This window comes from Schistocerca nitens, chromosome 4, assembly GCF_023898315.1.
Source record: "Schistocerca nitens isolate TAMUIC-IGC-003100 chromosome 4, iqSchNite1.1, whole genome shotgun sequence".
Lineage (NCBI taxonomy): Eukaryota > Metazoa > Arthropoda > Insecta > Orthoptera > Acrididae > Schistocerca > Schistocerca nitens.
The window spans coordinates 357629732-357648379 of NC_064617.1; the positions used below are offsets into that span (position 1 = coordinate 357629732).

Consider the following 18648-nt stretch of genomic DNA (forward strand, 5'->3'; position numbering starts at 1 on the left):
ACAAATATTAACTTCTCTCCCTCAGAAAAGAGTTTGGGAGTAATAATAGATGAAAGTCTAAATTGGACAGAACACGTAACTGCAGTGTGCAAAAAAGCTTCAGCATCCCTTCATGTCCTACAAAAATATAAAAAACTCTTCCCTTTCGATCTGAAAAAGAAATTAGTACAAACGCTTATGCTCCCAATCATTGACTACAGCGATATTATCCTACAAGGCCTCTCTCAGGAAAATTCGCGGCTTCTGGAACTGGTCATGAATACCTGCGTCTGATATATCAGTGACGTTCGACTTTTTGATCACGTTTCACCAGCGTATGCAAAATTGTCCTGGCTGCGTCCAGACAAACGCAGAGATTTCCATACACTCTGTCTCATCTACTGCCTTATAAATGTACACTGTCCCTCATATCTCTCCTCGTCCTTAACGGTTATGTCGGAACAACATGACAGAAACACACGTTCCCATCATAATAAAATCCTCTCTGTTCTACAGCATCGCTCAGTCACCTTCTCCAAGTCCTTTACAGTAGCGGGAACCCGACTCTGCAATAACCTCCCTCGTTATATTAGAGAACTTAAAAACATGTCCAGCTTCAAAAAACAGTTAATGACGTATCTACTTAAGCAACAGTAATGCCTTCCTCTGTACATGAATGCACTTCACCTCATTACTTCCCTCTTTCCCCCTCCTTAAATCTCCCTTCCCCAAAACTCGCTACACTAATAAACATCTACTTTACACACCAAGATATTAATGTACATCTGCACAAATCTTCATTGCTATTGCCAATTTTTCTCATGTTTATCATTATTATTTGATTTTTTTACTGTTACTATTATTGCTTTTATCATAATCTGTAAGTATAGCACCTGTTGTAAAAATACTGCCAGCACTTACTTTATTAGGTCTTAGTCATTACTTTTTATTCATATTGTCACTAGAGTAATCTAATTTTTTTATTTAAACTATTGTCATGATGTAACTCTGATGTGTGAAATGCTGCATGTGTGAAACACTGGTCCAATGTAAGAGAGGGCCTGATGGCCCTAATCTGATCAGGTTAAATAAATAAATAAATAAAAATAATATAATATTGTTAAGGTAATATAGCGAGTAATGAGAATAATTATACAGTCTGCTAGTATCAAACATCAGCCTTAAAACGAGGAGAAAATTTTTGCGAATGTAAGTTTGATGCACAGCACTGTGTGGTAGTGAATCATGGACTGCGAGAAAACCGAAAAAGAAGAGAATCGAAGCATTTGTCAGGAAGTGCTATAGAAAAGTGTTGAAAATCAGGTGGACTGATAAAAAATGAAGATGTTCTCCACAGAATCGGCGAAGAAAGGAACGTTTAGAGATCAGTGACAAGAAGAGGCGACAGGATGACAGGACCTGTGTTAAGAAATCGGAGTATAACTCACATGGCACTAGAGCGAACTGTAAGGGGCGGTGGTGGTGGTGGGGGTGAGGGTGGGGTGGGGGGGGGTGGAGGCTGGGTGAGGACGGGGGTAGAGAGGCCTCCGGTCAAACGAGGACTTTGTAAGCTGCGTTCTTCGTGGGTGGACAACTCTTCCTGCCGTCTGTCTTTTCAGCGATTAACTTTATGTGGTCATTTTACTTTAAATCACCGGCACGCGTACTCCCTGTCCGGCACAACAGTTTTAATTTAGCTGTAGCCGAGGAGATGTAGGTTGAGGTAGCTGCTGTCGATAGTCTTGAGAAATGTGATGTGCTGTACGACACGAACAGCACTGGGAGGCCGCAAGTTGAAGGAATGGGACTTGCTGATACAGCTCCTCCTAGTTTGAGACCCCACCTCTTTGCCGTTGGTTTTCATTAATCTTCGTGCGCTAGTAGGTGATGACGGCTTCGCGGACGTAGATGTGCTAGGGCACAGATTAATTTAGCGTTCTGACCGCAGGTCGTCTCTCGGCCATTATTTCTCGTAAACCTGTGCGAGCTAACGTGCGATCTGGCCTTCGATTAAAACAGGAAACAGGTTTTACGCCCTGGAATGGACTGGCCGGCGCCAAGCACTGCCCTGCAGTGCTGTTTGTGGTAGGCTCTCGTGTCGTGCCGGTAACGGGGACGACACCTGTGGCATTGTTCCCGCACAATGGCAACGCACCGCGACGCGCAGCAACTCTTGCGATGGGCAGCACGCAAGGTGCTCATGTTCACATATTTGCTGAACCTCCGGCGAGCACGTAAATCTGACGGCAGCTTTTCCTTCATTGTGAACTTTGAGACGGTTGACAGTGCCAGCTAAGACTGGGGTGGATATGCAACAAATAAGAAAGCAAAGGAAACGGGACTGCCGAGAGATGAAACACGACTGGGAGGGGGAAGTTCTTTTTTGCCTTCCAGCCGGACATACCGTTTTGCCTTTTGGCCCTACGTAAAAAGAAGCCTGCAGACATGTAATGCTTTAACCATCGATAGGCTGACATATCAAATGAGCTGTTTGCGGAAGTACACAAGACAAGGATCAAATCCTCGCGGGGGTTGGCGTGGGGGGGGGGGGGGGCGGAGGAGGGGGAGGCTGATGACCGTTGAGTGGTAGCCGGCCAGCTTGAGGCGGTTTTCAGGTTGTTTTTTACGCTCGTTCCGGGAAATGAGGGGCTGTTCACCAGCCTTCGTCAAGGAAAATACGATATATAAACACTTAAAGTACGATAACACACAAAACAAAGTTTATAATATTTACAGGTAGATGGCGCAGTGACTTTCCTCTCTTATGTTAAATGGCGACTGTGGTGGCAGGAACGGTGTCCGGCTATAAAGATAAATAAACATAGATTGCCAGATGACGAGAACTGCGACAGGTTAAACGCTAGGAGAGAATCAGGACTTACGCTATGTAATGGTTCTTTATTTACGTGACCATTCCGACACTCCAACCCCAGTTCTCGATACCAGTAGTATCGTACTACTTTTCTGCGAAGTAACAGACATATTTTTGTGACAATATTCACATTTGGTTTTATTAATGTATAGATACTACGATGTATCGATATATTACAGTGATATGGTTCTTGTGTGTATTCATTTCTGTGGGACTGTCATACTCTTTGACTTACTTGTAACCGTTTTGGCGCGAATACGCACAGAGCAGTCTTTGTTTCACTTTGCAGAAGTGAAATTGTTATTTCGCTTTGTAAAAGAACAGTCAAGTCTTGTGTTTGGTTAAAGTGGAAATTAAATATATGAAGATTGATACAAAACTCTTTTCTTAATGATGTGACAATTAAGAAGAAGTATATGTGAATTTAAAGGAAGTTTAATAAAAATGTGGATCGTGAACACCAAGTCAAAAATTATTTCTACCATACCATTGTTCTGATCTGGGATTGTTTGATCATTAAGAATTTCCTGAAAAACGCATTTGTTAGGTCTTCAAATATTGCTAAAATACAGATCTGGACCTTCTAGCAGTCAAAGTGGAATCATCCTAGAATCAACAAGATGAGCCATAACAACTTCGACGAAATCTGCGTGGGAATCCATTCAAGATAAGTGCCAAAATTAATGACTTTTGAACAGTGACTTTATTATTTGCATTCTGACGCTACCATCCTCAGTCAATAATTTTGTTGTTGCCCGATAAAGCGAATATATGCTGCGTGAGCAACATTATTAATCTGATTTCTAACCTACTTTACAAGTGGTGGTATAGTGCGAATAGCGTTTCTTTCCGATAATACAAGGCTGGACAAAAATATAAAAACACAACACATTACCGTACTTAATACGCTGCAGTAAAACCATTGGCTTTCAAAACTCCCCCTAGTCGTCTCAGAATGGATAAACACAGGCCTCGTAAGGTTTTCAGTGAAATCTTATACCATTCTTCCTGCATAATAGTGGCACGTTCAGATAAACATGATGGAGGTAGACAGCAATCACTCACCCTTGCCTCCAAAACAGACCGAAAAGTCTCATTTATTGAGATCTGGTGACTTAGATGGCCAGGGTAGGTCCGACAATTCTTCCTCGTACTAACGAAACCAGTCCTGGACGATGCGAGGAGTGTGAATAGAGGCCCTGCCGTCTTGGAACACAGCGTCACCACTGGGAAACAAACATTGTACCATGAGATGTAGTTGATCAGCCAAAATGCTCGCATAATCCTTGGCAGTAATGGCACCTTGCAGAGGCTCATTGGATACCACGATATGGCTGCTCGAATCACCAGCGAACGCCCGCCGTGTTTCACTCACGGGGCGTCAGCTTGGCCAGAAGTTGCAAACATTGCGAAAAAAGACTCATTCGACCAAGTGCCATTCTTTCATTGCTTCACAGTGCAGGTTTTATGCCTTCTGCACCACATTTTCCTGTTAAGGGTGTTTGCATCACTGGTGAGTGGATTTGGTATTCCGGCTCGCCCTCTAATTCCCTGCTTATGGAGCTCCCTTTGTCTGGTTTTTTTATGCTGCCTGGGTTCTCAAGGGAGACATTCAGTTGTGCAATGCTGTCGTCCTCTTAGCTTTCGTCACAGTCTTCTTCAATGACCGTCTGCCACGATCACTCAACACTATTTTCTTCCACCTGATGACTTAGCTTTCACTGCATGTGATATAAGTCTTCGATACGGCGCCTCTTCGGTTACCTTGGTCACGGATCACCCACCACATGAGCATCAATACTTTGCCCAATTTCATAAGTTCCACTTGCAACTTCAACGTACTTTCGAAGTCTCTTGACAACGCAACCAGGCGCTCTTCTGAGGTCGTTTGGACGTTCTTTTGTAAGCGTGGCACTATACGTTACCCGAACGATCAACTAGTCTCTTGTGTCTACTTTTTCTTTGTAGACTCAGTCTATCAGCCAACCTATAGCCAAAAAATAGTTACAGCAGCCTTGTCCGGGGATCCGACCGCCATCCAGTGAACGCTAGATTTAGATTATGTGTAGTGAAAACATGAGTAAACACTCTCGAATCTGGTACTCTGTGGTTAGGAAACCCCTGTGGTTAGGAAACCGTCTACCGCACTAACAACAAGCAGTAGCAGCGTTTCGAAGCCCATACACAGACACAATATCGGTGTATTCAGCATTTGTGAACTGGACAAAGAGTCACACAGTTGATAATTCAATTACGTAAACTAATGAACAATACCAAAATAAAAGTAACAGTCGATAAATATACCCGTAGCAAATAGAGTACCAACACGAGAAATGAAAACTTACCTCTGTAACTAACTATATTTCTCTTATCAATAAAAAAGGTTCAAAAGGCTCTGAGCACTATGGGACTTAACATCTGTGGTCATCAGTCCCCTAGAACTTAGAACTACTTAAACCTAACTAACCTAAGGACATCACATACATCCAAGCCCGAGGCAGGATTCGAACCTGCGATCGTAGCGGCCGCGCGGTTCCGGAATGAAGCGCCTAGAACCGCTCGGCCACACGGCCGGCTTTGCGCAACCACTCTATCACTATCAAATAGTAAAAAAACATGTATTTTTTTGTTTGTTGGACTGTGTATCTTCCTTCTGATACGGGAAAGGATTGGCATGCACCGTACATCTGAATCCCTGGAGCAAACTAACTATTACATCTGATTCTCGTAGTACATTGAAAGGAGTCTATCACATTTAAACGACAAACTGCAGAGGGGAGCTTCATGCGTGCTCTATGTAACGCCATGTTATTCATAAAACTGAAGATACAGTGTCATCAGCAGCTTGAAACATTTTCTGTACAGCGGAGTGTACGCTATGATGAATATTTGAGACAGTTTAAAACTAAGTGCCGCATAGGGACCCGAACCAGGGCCCATAACTTTCGGAGGCAATTCTTTTCCATCTGTGCCATCCGAATAAAACAGGTCTCTCTGCCCATATTTCTCTCCCACTCTTCCAAACTTGTCTTCCACAAGCTCTGTGGTACACCGTGCTGAGCTGGTGCTCCTACGAAAAATATTAGGTTCAGATTGACTTAGGTATAGTCTAGGAACTGTTTCTTGAAGCTACATTTGCCAGTAATAAAAACAACCGAAAATAAATCATCTTCTCTCATGTGCGTTACGAGCATCTTGGGTTCGGAACTGTGTGGATCAAACTCCCTCGAAACTCTTTGCTTGCTTTTATGTATTAAGGGACAAGGAAAACAAAAATACTTTTAAAAGAAATATAAGACAATATCTGGTTCATTATCTGACTCTGCCTTTCAAACAGAATTACAGACCATCAAACATATCGCTTCCAGTAATGGCTACAGCTCTGCCCTGATGGATAATATACTGTAAAAAAATGGTAAAATTATACCACTACTGTATGCTGACCAACAGGAACCAGCCAGTACTTACAAAAATTGGTGCAGCCTCCCTAGTTGCAAAATTTTTGATAACCTCGATTAAAACGTTCAAGTATTTCAACTACAGACCTGCTGTTTACAATAACAACAGCCTATCTAAATTATTATTCAATAGTAAAGATGAACTGTAACCCTTGGAACTGAGTAGTCTATGCAAAATCACTTGGAAGCACTATGGAAATGCGTACATTGGTCAGTCAGGTGGAGCTGTGGCAGTTAGATTATCTGAACATGAGAGAATCCAAAGATTAAGAAAGAAAGAAAGATTAAACCCTCGCCCACCATCTAATATCCGAGACCACTCATGTGATGTAGAACGTGAAGTACTATATTCTGTAAAGAAAAATAAAAAGATGACCCTGATGGAAATCAAGAAACATATGAAAGAGAATACCAGCTTAGTATGAAATGATCAAACTCAGTTTCCTTTTCCCCTTGTTTTTAGTTAAATTTTACTTACAAATAACAGATTGAAATTATAAATTAAAAATTGTTTTTCATCTGTCATTAAACGTGTCTCTGCAAAAACTTTCCTTTTTTAGTTCATGTAATTATTTCTGTGTGACAAAAACAATGTTATACTTTCCTATATAAACACCCCACATATCATCATTTTTGTATCATCTGTGTAAACATTATCATGGTAAGCCGCACGTCATTTTATCTATGTTTGCAACCTTTGTCACCTGAATATTGCCTAAGAAGCCGAAAGCCGATTCGTTGCCGAATAAACGTAATTTTGCAGAACATTAGGAAGTTAGGAACCGTTTTTTTAATCTTTTAATCATGTTTTGTCAAGCACCGACGGAAAATTCAGTTTATTGTATAAGGCAATTCTTTGAATGCAACCGATGTGTGTATGACTGGTTACAATGTGTATAATGAGATCAGTATCCTGCTTTGAATGTCATTAGACTAAAAATTAATAATTTGTACTCAGGTTATTAATATGCCTATGTTCCTCCAAGAATGGACGGAATGTTCCATAGATATTAAAAATTCTTCTGTATTTTGAGTTTTGTTTATAACTTTTCAAATATTTTGAAGTTACACGCTAGTTGTTTCTGTCTTATGCTAACGGCTCTATCAATATATATACGCTACAGACATCGTCCACAATACAGATATGCATCATACGGGATTACAGGCATGGCAGTCACAGGGACAGAGTTGTAAAAGAAACGATATTTATACATTAACGCCCTTCAAAGTGAGGTAGGATAAGGTTTAATTTTTTAAAACAATAACTTTGCTTTTATACGAACAGACTGAGAATGGAATTTATTCCTAAATTAGGTTTTTAAGCTGCTTGTGTTGTTGTAGCTATCACTTGGTGACCATGGTAGCCTAGCGGGTAGAGCGCTACGCTTCAGCCATGGACGTCTCGATTTGATCCCGAATAGGGGGGCGGGGCTTTTTCCTTTTGCAGTCCCCTCAACACGGCTTCAGGTGCTCTCAGCCTGCTGTCAAAATGTCTACCAGGGATCTTTCTCGGCGGTAAAAGGCGACGAGAGCGATGGCCCCACACCCTGCTCTACAAGTGTGCAGTCGCGCCCATGCTGCGGTCACGTACTCTCGCCAAAGGCTTTATCTTCACTTTACTTCTGTCACTTAAGGTTAGTATAAGAGGCTGAAATTGCGACTGTGAACAAATACGTGCAATAATAGTTCAGGCCCGTCGCCACCTTTCCCTCTCCCTGACCATCACCTCCTCCCCCCTATCTCCATCCATCTTCTCCTCCACACTCTCTCTCCATCTCCTTGAGTTCCATCCCTCTGTCCATCTTGTCCGTTCCGCTCTCTGTGTGCATTTACTCCATCCCTCCCCCCTCCCCCACTCCTCTTACCATGAGCCTTGTTTATTGGCAATTTAAATTCAGATTCTATAGTGGCATTCTAATAATAAGCCGATAAGCCAAAAACGAAACTTTCCTATTGTCCACGAAGAAGACAACAAAACAGTGCATCATTGTGTGTAAAATTTATGTTTAATATATAATGGGAAACAGTGTATGTGGGAGTAACAATTTGTCCAATGGTTGAAGTGACCCACTATCGTAGTTATAACAGCCTGCGACAAAGGAAACTTCACAGTAACAGCACATTTTCACAGCAGAGCGCAGCAGTGGCTTTTAACAGAAAACCTGTAGATCGCTGTTTCGACAGTTATATAGTCTATGTCTGACTGACTGTTTAATAGAGTATCGTTTAAAATTTGAAGTAAATCGGAAAGAATTTACGAGAGTTTTGCTAACAACGTTTCAATATATGTATGTACTGTGTGTGTGTGTGTGTGTGTGTGTGTGTGTATGCGTGTGTAATCAGTTAAAAAATTTGACGCGTTACTCTAATAAACGTCTGGAGATTTTCATATATATATATATATCTTAAAAAGTACTTGACCGATTTACTTCAAATTTTTGCACGTTATCCTAATAAGTGTATAGTCAGTTAATATATATATATTTTTGCACGTTATCCTAATAAGTGTATAGTCAGTTAATATATATATATATATATATATATATATATATATATATATTAACTGACTATACACTTATTAGGATAACGTGCAAAAATTTGAAGTAAATCGGTCAAGTACTTTTTAAGATTTATAGTAACAAAATTTCCCTTTTATGTATCAAATATTTATTTATATATTACATATATTTAATAAGAGGCATATATAAAACACGCGAGTATTCGCATGAAGTGTTGTTTCAAAATTTCAACGCAGTCGGTGAGATTTAAGGTTTTGAACACACGAGCATGAGATTTTTGCTAACATCTTAATCCCACCATATTGTTTTCATAGACTTTTGTATACGACATGGAGCTTCTGTAAGTATATAATAACACGTGCATATTCGAACGCAACGTTGTGTCAAAATTTGAGGTCAATCGACTGACTACTTCTGCGGACACAATCATACGCAGGCTCAGTTTTTATACACTCGTATAGAGATTGCAGGACTGTGGACACAAGTAAACGGAAAAATTCTAGTTTGTTTTGATCTAAAGGTTTCAGTTACTTTTTGTTTACAAGTGAAAGTAACTGATCATAGACATGTCTCAAAATGTCGATTATCATCCTAATATTTTCCTATACAACACACCAATCCTGTTTCTGCATAGAATAAATAAGGCGTGACTTGTGACCAAACGAATATTGGTAATAAGGATCTTTGGTTAGGTTGTAGGCTGCCACAGCCCTTCACAGGCATTACGGTGTCTTCCTTTATGACACGAGGGTGTGGAAGATCTCACGCTGTGGTAGCACTTGCCGGTGGGCTCTTAAAACGGCTGAAAGACGGGAGTTTCTCCGAGGACCTTGAACTCTGCTTTCTCAGGGGCAAGGTTTGAAACCAGGGCGGTACAGCTGGTCGACCCACAGATTCGCTTCCTGCAACGGTACACCGGCGACGTTGCTTAACAGACTGTTAAACTTTGCAAAGCGCGTAATATCCACTGGTGGATAAAACGGAGATTGATATGAGATCGTGTACTTTCTGACCCGGTCTACATACTCCTACAATTAGATCCCGTCAAAACCCGTTTCACGCCTGCAATCGTAGCTTTAAAATTAGCAAATGCAACAGATAGCATTTTGTGCTCCAGTATGACTGAACCAACTTGTATGAAGACCATCAGTTTTTTGTTTTATTGAGCAATGTCGGCTACAATGTAAGACTGGTGGACTGAAGTGAAACCTTTTCACTGACTAAGAATGACTAATTGGTATTCGATTTCGGTATTGGAGCATTGTTGCGTAAGTTTATTTTTTTCATTCTGACTGTCATAAATACAGAAGTCAGATGTAAAAACTTTGTTCTGTTAAGACGGAGCCGACCGGTGCGACCAACCGGTTTTAGGCGCTTCAGTCTGGAACCGCGTGAACGCTACGGTCGCAGGTTCGAATCCTGCCTCGGGCAATGATGTGTGTGATGTCCTTAGGTTAGTTAGGTTTAAGTAGTTCTAATTTCTGGGGGACTGATGACCTCAGATGTTATGTCCCATACTGCTCAGAGCCATATGAACCATTTTTTTTGTTGAGACGGAGTGTATAATAGAGAGTGAATATGTGGCAGTTGGAGAGGAAATGTGCCACAAGAAGACGAATGAAGAAGAAATCAAAATGTCAACACAATAAACTACAATTAGTTTTTCGCTTCTGAAAATTTTTCTTCTTGTGACGTTATGCGTTTTGAAAAGTTGTTCCTCGTTTGTGCTAATGATATAAACTAAGTTACGCTGGGTGATGATACTGAACCACGTAAGGATTATTATAGTTCGACAACAACACGATATTATTTACTTGTTGCGACTTGAAAGTTTTACCTGTTGTGGGATGCGTGATCTATTAAAAAAGCGATTTTTTGACACTCTAGACCTTTACTGGTAACTGATCTGCACTTTTGCGGAAGACAAACCTTCATAGAAGAAGTTCACAAGTCAGAATTCCATTATAGTTGGGAGATATCTGCCTGAAACGTCGAGTGTAAAAGAAAATACGTCATGTTGATCAAACAAGAAGTCTGATAGAAAAGTTACATATTCTAAGTTTCCTTTATTCCACACTTACCCATTGCTTTATAGGTTTGCTTTATTCCAATTTCACGAACGGTGCCAAATTCATGTGATATGAAAGATCGTAAAAATAAAAGCTGTGCTTTACGGAAGTTGAAAAATAAATAACTGAGACTGAATTTTGGAACTACCCGTGGGGCCAAATACAACAACGCTTTTCTGGGTCACATGATACACTCTAAAACCCATTTTAAATGGTGCAGAAATATTACCGAAGGCAACGTGATTGCTTTGATTGCAGTATCCATAATATCATACCGAAATCAGCGGTACTAATCATTCCGTCTTTCGACTCGAAAATCGAAAGTGTAACAAATTGATCATTGAGTAGGGGCGTGGCAGATTTCAATCAACGCCATATTGGTATGTGTATCACTGAGGAATTGTCTGTGGTCTGCTACTAAACACTGCGCAACAGATTAGACTTTCTACTAGTGTGGACTCATTGTAGAGACTGACTGACCGGAACTAACAGCACAGACAAACGTGAGCCTTTCGTACACGCTGTGTGAAAGCCTGGAAAGTAGTGTAACAGGAAAAAACCATTATGATTAAATTTGTTATCGCATAGGCGGCGGACTTGGAACGGACTTTCAAACATATTACATAATTTACATTACAGTTGCTCAGGTTTCCATATCAGGTCTTTGTCGTTTATTCTGCTTTTCTATTAGTAATACGTTCACTAGGAGGTGACGGAATATGGATATCGGTCGTGTACTCTGCTGTTAAAACTTTTGTGTCTGAAACTCAATTATTTTGTGCACTGAAGCGAAGAACTGAGCCATTAGGTGTTTTTCGTATTAGGAAATTCATGTGACAGTCCCATACTTGTCTCCACGTGTATCTGTACCACTCATATCAATGTACCGACTGAAACTGAATGATCAACATTTTTCAGCAGTGCCATCGGCTGTAGACGAAGCATTTATCCTTCTTTATTGCATGTTTGAATAAAAAAAGTTATATCGTTGCCCACTGTAAGTTTCTCGACAAAATTTTGCCACCTAACCTCACTGACACACAAAACAACAATAATATCATACCTTTGACGTCTGCAGTCATGCAAAATAATGTGTAATTGATAGCTCTGCACCTGAGTATGGAATAACGCTAAAATAAATATTGGTGTTAAACATGTCTAAAGCAGCACACGGTGTTGTTTATAAAATATTTTGCGGATACACACAAACTAACATAAAATATTTCGGTGCACAAACCATTTTCAATAGCCCGTGGAATTATTGTTGGCCACAGGCTGCCTCGAAATATGTTGTGAGTCACCATTTGTATGAGGCTACTACCAATAGACAGTAGACTAATACATAGCGTATCACCTAAGACTAGCAACGCTTTTATTTCGTGATCCGTCCAAGTTATCGATACGAAATTTTCGACATGTGGTAGTACACCGAGGGAGGGGGAAGGGATGGGGGCGTAATTTTGTTGCATCTTTAACCTAGTTAACTCTTCTATCGGCTACAGGTAACTGACTCACCCCTATGTGACTGTGGTGTTGAGAGGCAAACAGACCACACCATTTTTAGCTGCCCACTGCGGTACCAGGCCACAAACAATTTCCAGGAGTGTTTAGAGCTATACCTTCACACCAGACTGAAGACGCTACTCACAACACATAATGTGTCACTGTAGAAGCGTATATGCAGGGTGTGTCACAATTCATGCTACACAGTTCTAGGGGCTGTAGAGGGGACTCAGCAGATCAAGTATCAAATGGGAACCCATGTCATCCAGCGACTTTACAGAGCGTCCAAGTTACAGGCGCCGGCGCTTGTAAGTGTATGTACGTACAGGATGATTCCGTGATGATGTTACAAAGTTTCAAGGATGACAGAGACGGATAAATGTATCAGTGTGATGTAAAGGTCCCTGTTTCGCAAACGAACGAGTCGAAAGTTACAAGCGGAAATCATTCTGATACGGTACCTCTGGCTGTGGAATACATTTACCGGTACTGTTGTTGCTAAGAATGAACGGTATCCGACTTTCAGAGGTGGCAGAACTATGAGCAGTTGTTCAATAAAGGGGATGTATTCCACACTAGCGAAGATGAACAATACACGCAGCCCTCCAGGTATGGGTGGTGGTGGTGGAAAGTTCCTATGGGACCAAACTATTGAGGTCATCGGTCCCTAAGCTTAACACTACTTAATCTAACTTAAACTAACTTCTGTTAAGGACAACACAAACACACTTGCCTAGACCTCGCGGCTACCCCGCGAGGCTCAGGCATGCACTTTTGAGCCTATGTGTACTAGACATTTTTTTCTTGTCTTGGTCCATATTGCCATCTTTGAAAGTTGGATGCACTACATTCTTAGCAAAAAGAGTACCGGTAAATGCATTCCACTGTCAGAGGAATCAGAATGACTTCCGCTTGTAACTTTCGACTCGTTCGTTTCCGATACGGGGACCCTTACCTCAAATTGATACATTATTCACTTCCATCATCCTTTAAAGTTTGTCATGGAATCACCATGTATATAAATATGTTTACAGGCGTCGGCCCCTAAATTTCGTCTCTCTGTAGCGTTGGATGACGTTTCCAGACATGAATTACTGTATAAAACTTGATCTACTGAGTCCCCTCTACAACATCTAGAAGAGTGTAACATGTGTTGTGAAACACCTTGTACCGCTTTTTAGCGGCTGTACACACCATGACAAAATTACTATGTTTACAAAAATAGTTCAAATGGATCTGAGCACTATGGGACTTAACTTCTGAGGTCATCAGTCCCCTAGAACGTAGAACTACTTAAACCTATCTCACCTAAGGATATCACACACATCCATTCCCGAGGCAGGATTCGAACATGCGACCGTAGTGGCCGCGCGGTTCCAGGCTGTAGCGCCTAGAACCGCTCGGCCACTCCGGCCGGCTACTATGTTTACAACCAACTTATTATTCTATTGAGTCATTGTTGTACGTGTGTGTGTGTGTGTGTGTGTGTGTGTGTGTGTGTGTGTGTGTGTGTGTGTGCGATTGAATATGTCATTTAATTTTTAGCATACCACGTAACATAAGCTGGCTCATCTCCTAAGACGGCAATGAGGAGATAAAAAAAAAAACTCGTATATCAACCGAAATGCTGAAGCATTTCGTTTTATTTTGATTGAAATAGACGCTTTTTAGACAGCAATCGCAACGTTGGAATTTTTCTCAAAACTCTCCTAGAAATGAGCTAAAACAGCAAGGTCGATATTACTTATTGTAGTGTAAACATTGCTTAGTGGAGCTTTCATGCGAGACTCCGTCGTTCTATTAAAATTTTTGACTGTCTACTTTTTCAACAAAAGCTAGTCATTTAAACGTACTTAGACACATTTGAAATAGTTTCTCTAGCCCCCTTCATTTGCGCTAGAAGTTAGGACACGTTACCGTTTCTGTATGTACACGTAAACACCAGGCACAGATTAGATTAAACGGGTAAACACCACGCACAGATCAGACATTAGGCCTGTTCCAACTGGCCGACTGCCTGCAAGGCAGTACGAGGAGCGATCTGTGATCAGCATGTCTCCAACCCCGCAGGAGTTACTGCTAGCAGGTAAATCCTGCTGATGCCGCTGTTCCGTTATTCAAGCAGCTCCTCATCTGGCCAACGAGGGTGAGTGGTACCGTTCCAGACCTGCCTAACACAGAAAAATCCGAGGACGTATCGGCAATCGAACCCGGCTCTTGCAACACCGAAGGCAGCGACGCTAATCATTTGGCTACGGAGACCGTCTGATTCTGTGTGTACGTCGTATAAAGTAGGGACAATAGGAAACACATTTTATCTTAGTAGCGTTGGCTTGTCTTTTTGCGGGATATGGCGGAGTCAGCTATGAGAGCACCACTTGGCGTTCCTTACACATCTATAGACGACTCCGAACGGCATGCCTTTAGATTTCTGATCCTATCTCGGTTATTTTGAGAGAGGTTTCAACGGTAACAATGATTTATTATAGGAGCGCTTGCTGTCAGTTCTTTCGGACAGGTCGGGACTTTAGGCGGAATCGGCAGCGACGAGTAAAAATGTGTGTCGGATTCGAGTGCCGGTCCGGCATATATTTTCACATGTCACCGCTGATTCCGCCTAAAGTCTCGATGCATCTGATATCATAAGTTGCTTCCCTTTAGTTTCCTTGCTCCCCCTCCACATTCAATTTACGTAATAATAATTTAATCAGTTTCATGTTCTATGGATCATTTGAACTATATTTTTATCGAAGTGATGTGGAACAAGCCAGTTTACAGGATATGTATTCATAGTCAGTGTTAACATAATTGAACACATTATTTCTTAGTTCTTTTCATGCAACTACACTTACAACACGTTTTAAATTATTTTTATTTATTTTTTTTTAATTTTCAGACTACCTGTTGTTAAATACAAATTCAAAATTCGTCCGTGAAATAGAAACAGTTGTCCAGGAGAAATTATTTTGGTTTAGATTTAAAACTTGCTTTTCTACCCGACAGAAATTTTATGTTACTGGGCAAATGAAAAAAAAAATTGTTGTTTCAGGTTCAACTCCTTTCTGACCGTCTGATAACTTCAATAACAAATAACAGAGGTCTTTTTTCCTACAGTGTTGTCCATACCTGCCATGATGTTTATTCGTTTGTTTACAAGAATGGCAATGATACGAAGAGAAAAAGTAGGTGATCTTAATCGTTTATTAAACTCAGTAATATGCTTCTTCCAGTTCAAGCTCCCATCAGCATGTACAGTACACCCAAAAACCTGGAGCATTGTACCTTAGTTACGATTCCTACTCATATGCTTCGTCTATTCTTGGCAGGACTATGTGTTGTACAGAACTGAATGTAGTGATTTTTTTTGGCAAAATAGGGAGACTTAGTTTTCACAGAACGATTTAATAATTCTTTGAAAAACATCATTAACAATTTGTTCTGTGGCTTTCTCCCAAATGGGATTTGTATTACACTAATATCGCCTGCTTGTACCAATTCTACTTGTTGAATGTTAAATGGAATGCCATTCACATGTCTCAGGAATAAGAGCGGACCCAAAACTGGATCCCATGGGACTCCCTCCGAAGCATTTTGTCACTGTATACTATTTTTTTCAAGAGCTTTCGAATACCGTTACAAACTTCATTGTCTCGTTAGAGAAAATATCTGTTTCAGTATATCATTTGATTGAAGAGGTCAGTGGATTACACATGCAATAAATAATGCGTTCCTCTCTGTGTGCAATCATATGCTGTGAACCTAGTTTCGACATCTTCAACGAGTAACGAAATAAATGTGCTGCTAGTTTTGGATGATTCACCGTGTATGACAGAAGGTAGCTGACAGAGGGACACTACTGAAAATGTGGAACACGGTGTTGATTCATGACATGCTCTACATCATGTGGCAGGCAGACAAAGTGCGCCCGAGTCGCTACTGGCTGGAGGGGGCCGCAGAGCGCAGCCAGCCAGCTAGCCGGCGGGCGCCGGCACCTACCTGTGCGCTGTCTGGATGGTCGCCGTCCGCCGACCTGCTCGCGTGTGCCGTGTCCGCCGCACTGACTGCAGTGGGATGCGGAGGCTGCGAACTCGCCGCGGCTCCCCGTTTATGTAAGTGGCCGCCTGCTGACTGCGAAGGTCCACCGGCCGCCGCCGCACGCGCCGCCCCCCGTGCCGGCCACGTCGCCGTCGGGGGTGCCCGCTCCTCGTCTCCAGTCGCGGCGCCTGTCCGTCACAAGGACCGCAGTCGCCATCACCTCCCCTCCACCCTGTAGCGGAAGTGAGTTGCAGCGACTCTGTCCTCTCGCTACCCGCATGTTTGGAAAATGACTTTGAGAAGAAAAAAGTGTGTTACGTCTTCCTTGATATGTCTGCAACGTGTGACAGAAGCTGGAGATGGGGGTTACTAATGAAACTGACTGAGGCAGTTCCCAGTACAGAGATCATCTCCTTCTCGGACAATATGCAAACTGTTTCAAGTTTACTCCGAACACAAGAATAAATTCCACACCCTCAAAATTGGCTTGCCTCAACGTTCAGTTCTCTCCCCTACATCCCCTGTGTCCAGACACTTGTTAGCGGACATTACTATAGGGTGCGTCGACACTTCGCCTTCGTGACAATCTCTGCTGGGAACACTTTCACTGAGGTGTCTATGGATAAATGACAGCCCTTTCTTCCTCAAGAGCCTAAGCTAGAGAATGGTGTTGCCCGCTCAGGTATGGAGTGAAGACGACAACCCAGTTCATCCCAAAGGTCTTCCATTGGGTTCAGGTCGGGACTCTGGGCAAATCGGTCCATTTCAGGGATGTCGTTATCCACAAAACCGTTGCCCCACAGATGATACTTTACAACAGGATGCACTGTCATGTTGATACAGTCACTGTCTCCAAGCGATTCCCCTATTGTATGAGTACACAACACTGTAAAATGTGTTCATATCCTTCCGCACTTAGCGTCTTCTTAAGCGCAGTAAGAGGACCTCACGCTAACCGCTAAAACCATCCCCATACCTTAACACCACCTCTTCCGTATTTCACAGTTTGTACTACGTGTGATGGCAAGTAACTCTCTCCAGAATTTGCCAAACCCAAACTCTTCCATTGGATTGTCACAGTCTACAGCGTAATTCAGCACTCCATATCACTCTTTTCCTGATGACTGGGTGTTGTGTGATGTCCTTAGGTTAGTTAGGTTTAAGTAGTTCTAAGTTATGGGGGACTGATGACCATAGATGTTAAGTCCCATAGTGCTCAGAAAAAAATGGTTCAAATGGCTCTGAGCACTATGGGACTCAACTTCTGAGGTCATTAGTCCCCTAGAACTTAGAACTAGTTAAACCTAACTAACCTAAGGACATCACAAACATCCATGCCCGAGGCAGGATTCGAACCTGCGACCGTAGCGGTCTTGTGGTTCCAGACTGCAGCGCCTTTAACCGCACGGCCACTTCGGCCGGCTAGTGCTCAGAGCCATTTGAGCTATTTGAACTCTTTTCCTGTCACCCAGTGGCACTGCTGTCTACACTACCTCAAGCGTCACTTATCACTGCCTACAGGAAAGTGTGGTTTATGAGGAGCTGCTCGACCATTGTCCCGTGTATTTTTCAACTCCCTACGCACAATCACTGTGTTAGCTGTGCTGCTGGTAGCATTTTGAAACTCGCTAATTATTCCTTCCGATGATTTCAAGGGGCTTTTTACAACCACCTGCCGCAATGCTCGACGGCCCTTATCCATCATTACGTGAAGTGTGCATGGCTTGTGTTTAGTGAAATCCTCTTACATAAGATGGGAAAGGAAAAGGACACATGAAGGGCGAACCCACGATGATTGCGTCATTTTTCCTTTGACAGTTCACGTTTATTTACAGAACACATTACTCTAACAACCCGAATACAATATTAACCACGCCAAAGAAGGGGAAACACAACTTTTTTTTTTAAATAATCGATGTAAGCCACAGATCAAAGGCCCCAAGCCACAAGCAACAAATCAGTAATAAAAACAGAATTGCAAGATAGTAAGGTAATACATTTATTATTTAAAGAAGAGCTACTCTCCCAAAACTCTAAGAGCAAATCGCCCTTTACAGCTCTAAAAGTGGATTTAAAAAAAAATTAAATTAATTTCAGTATTAATTAGAGTAGCCTTTGAAAGTAACACCTGCACCTGTGATTACTAACTACACAATCACAAGACCGGGCATTCAATTTTCAGAACAGACAAACCATGAAAGTTAAGTGCCAAC

The 18648-nt window shown here is 41.8% G+C and overlaps 1 protein-coding gene across 2 annotated transcripts in view; it reads right to left on the reverse strand.

Annotated features, from left to right (window-relative positions):
* LOC126251781 (monocarboxylate transporter 7-like) overlaps positions 1 to 16521 on the reverse strand; it is a 175176-nt gene extending 158655 nt beyond the window's left edge. For both annotated transcript variants that reach the window (XM_049952405.1, XM_049952404.1), the window contains exon 1: positions 16397 to 16521. The gene's annotated coding sequence lies outside the window, so the exon portion shown is untranslated. The remainder of the gene's footprint in view (positions 1 to 16396) is intronic.
* Positions 16522 to 18648: the final 2127 nt, after the last annotated feature.